The sequence below is a fragment of the Ostrea edulis genome, chromosome 2 (genome assembly GCF_947568905.1).
Source record: "Ostrea edulis chromosome 2, xbOstEdul1.1, whole genome shotgun sequence".
Classification (NCBI taxonomy): Eukaryota; Metazoa; Mollusca; class Bivalvia; order Ostreida; family Ostreidae; genus Ostrea; species Ostrea edulis.
This window is the reverse complement of record NC_079165.1, coordinates 8,596,551-8,600,260: the sequence shown is the minus strand read 5'-3', so window position 1 is coordinate 8,600,260 and position 3,710 is coordinate 8,596,551. Positions and strand designations below refer to the sequence as shown.

At 32.1% G+C, this 3,710-nt stretch overlaps 1 long non-coding RNA gene across 1 annotated transcript; it reads right to left on the bottom strand.

Annotated features, from left to right (window-relative positions):
- Positions 1-356: 356 nt before the first annotated feature.
- LOC125681341 (uncharacterized) lies at positions 357-3,253 on the bottom strand. Its single transcript, XR_007372229.2, has 3 exons — positions 2,929-3,253; positions 2,018-2,103; positions 357-1,903 (listed from the first exon to the last, which is right to left on the bottom strand). It is a non-coding gene; the product is annotated as an uncharacterized LOC125681341 (long non-coding RNA).
- Between the last annotated feature and the right edge of the window lie 457 nt (positions 3,254-3,710).

Here is a 3,710-nt window from a genome sequence, read left to right as displayed (position 1 = left end):
TGAAGAACAATGCACAGAAACGTAAACAAAGCCATGGGTATACATACAAAAGACCAAATATACAATTAGGTCTTCATCACATTCGTACAAACCTTTCCACTATCCCATTGAAATTTTAATACTAGTGCTTTATTTGACAAAGCTAGTCCACACTTGGATTTTTCAGCAGCATTACACAGACTGAATTGTGTGAATATGGATGTTGACCATCACAGGTTCATTAAACCGCTGCTGGTTAAGGATAATAATACTCCCTAATCATGTCATCACCTCCTTAAACTTAAGGTAGCTATTGATAGCTAGGCCCAAAAAAAACCACTCATTGAATTTTTTTCAATTTTATTTATTATAATATTTGGACTTTATCCTAAAACATATTAAAAAATCTACAAAAGTAATCAGGTTAATTTTTTAGGAAAGCGAGATTGAAATCCCCTCTTTTGCAGCCCCAAAAGGCAAAAAATACCAAAATTGAGCAAATTAACATAGAAGCCAATAAATTTTTTATTGACACCAGGAATATTGTTTGTCATATAAAGTTATGTAAATTAAACACAGACAGATAAAAAATCAACATTAATTAGAAATTCAAAATGCATCTAAGGAAAATATTGGGATGATTCAACTTGGCAATTGGCCAAATTTATCCTAAATATGGCGTTTTTCAAACACTATCAGGGATAAACTTTCTAACAATAAAAAATTCTGCTCATAAAATTTCTGATTTTATTTCATTTTTACAATAAGTCAAGTGGTGTCTAAAATATTGAATAGAAAAAAATATACCAAATGAGGTTTAATCTGAAACTATGTCAGATTTTGTAACCCTACCCCCTCCCTTCCAGAAATGAATTTTAAGAGATACAGTCTGCAGAGATAAACTATTGACCTTAAATGATTAAGCATTCCCAAATTACCACTTTGAGCATTCAACATCACAATACTAGAAGTTTCTATGAGCCATTTAAGAATGATCTATAGTGTGTACTATTGCAGTTGACCTTTTTGCACTCACAATGATTGCCTAAATATTTAGTTATTTTTCATACAATTTCTTGTAATAACTGGACCCAATATATTACCTATACACATTTTTTGATAGAAATTGATATCACTATACAGTATAATACACCAAATATGTTTAAATAACCATTTCATGTTTCAATAAGTAATTAATATCAATGGAAAGAGACCCATGGACTGCCCATGGATCACTACATGTAAGTCCATCTGAGCCATCTTGTCCTCACAGATAGGTGTGTCTTTCATAAGTTTAAGATTCCTAATTGTAGTTTCATAATGAACCAAAAACTCATTATTGGACAATTGAGAATGCATGTATATTGCATTAACTAACTGTAATTTTCCCCAGGTGAAGGTCTATGTTCACTGTATGTATAAGGGGGGTGGGGGGGGGGGGTGTGAATTAGTTCCATTATGAAACTTTTCTAAAAATTTGATGTACATTAATGTATCAATGATGTATGTTTCAACTTAAGTCTGAATTACAAGGAAAATTCGAACAAATTGATTGAAGTTATAAAATTGGTATTCTATCATGTGCACATTTTTTACTAATATATCTGAGAAAGAATATTCAACAGTGAAATTTCCTTTACATCTATGCAATATTATTGTCTTTCAAAAGGCCTTTTGAAAGACAATAATATTGCATAGATGTAATACACGAGTACATGTACTTGTTTTCCCTTAAATTCACAATTTAGTTTAAAGTATGTTGTACAAAATCCACTGCTATGAGCTCATAAGTCAATTAATGTTTTTCATCCAAGTCCCAAATTTTGCAGTAGTTCTTTAATCTTCGGAACTTGATCAAGCATTTTTAAATTTGTGGAGTTGTGGGGGTCCAGGGGATATGTCATCATCACTGTAAATGGAGTACCTGTTCAAAATATAGATAAATATATTTAAATATAGCAAAAAAGATGAATAGCTGATATACTCAGAATTGTCTTTACAAATGCTGCCTGATGTTTATCTAAAGAAAATATAATACCTCTCTTGCTGTTAAACTTGTTGACTGAAAACCCACTTCAACCTGCACTGGTCCTATCTAACCTCCATTGGTCCTCAGGCTGATGCCTAGAAAAAAGATCATCATAATTGATATTTGCACAGTTAGGTCTTATTATACCATTGAGTAATTAGACTGCATCAGACAATGTGAATTTTAAAATTGTGTCTCAACACATATTCAGTGAAAATTTAAATACTGATGTTTCAAAATTATAAATAGCAATATGAGATGACATATATGTTTTCATAAACTGCCATTGACTCATCATATCTGTTTTATTTACAAAATGTGGGTCAAGAGAAGGACATACGTGTAGTATACATATCTTACTTATACATACAGTGCATACATTTGCCTATGAGAGGGCATATGCAGACTTGTAATTAATTTACATTATTTTTAAAAAGGTTTTGCCAACCTACATGTTTGTGTGAAACACGAAACCTCAGGTTTGATATATTTCTTAGGTCACTGAAATTTCAAAGTAATAGTAGATCTATATATATACTACAGTCTAGGGAATTATAATTCAACACATCCCCCCCTCTACTTTCTATCCGGTTCTCCCATACCCCTAGAGAGTAGATCTATACACTCAGATATTTGTTTTTCATCACTTTTATACATGTAGTTCAAGGTATGTTATTTTCATAACGATATTTTCTTAATAAAAGAGTTGTGAGAGCCCATGTTTACAAATGTGTCGCCCGTTTACATTTACATGCACAGGTGGGAGTATATTTTAAGCACACATGGAATACATATATACATACAAAATAATACATCTACTGTATGTCGTGTGTTTAAACTTACAGATGTTATTATATATCGCGTTGTGAAATAGCAGAGGAAATGTGAGTTGAACTTTTGAATACATTTTTTTCACTCACCAAACGAAATCATGATTTCGTTGTCCAAGTTGAATGCATCCACCAAATTCCTCTTCTTGCAAGAAACTTTGTTTAGCCTCTCAATGACTGTATAAACAGTATTTAATCTCGCAGCATGCAGCACTCGGACATTACGATGCATCAATCAACAACTTTGTTTACGTAGTGCATCTATGTACATGGATTGGTGGTTGGTTTAACATTTCGTTTGGCAAAAAGTTTCACACAGATGAAACATTTGATCTACCATTATTACAGACATTGACGTATACTTATGTGGTATGTGCTGATTTTCTCTAGGCGAGTCAGTCACAGCAACAAAACACTTTCGGGACCCCTTTTTGTTTTTCGACTATTCTATGACGGAGTAAATTCACGTGAAAATACACAATTTTTACTGATCACGTGGTTGCTATCCGTCGCTACCTTAAGGATAATGATATTCCCTAATCATGGCATCAACTCCTTAAACTTAAATTTACTAACAATTTAAGGAATAGGTGCCTTCAATATAGGCATCATTCTTCGTCATAGAAATACGTTCAGTCTTATATTCCATCATATTTTAAGTTTTTATGCCAGCCTGCCCTCATACAAATACGCAACTCATAATAAAGGTAAAATTGGTCATTTATTATTTGAATAAATGACAAAAAGGCAAATGCAACATATATACAAAATATAAACATGTAGAACAAAATTGCTCCAAATGTAAAAAGTTACTAAATAAAGAAGATCAACATGTATATACATAAAGACTTCCGCCATTGGTAAAGAATACC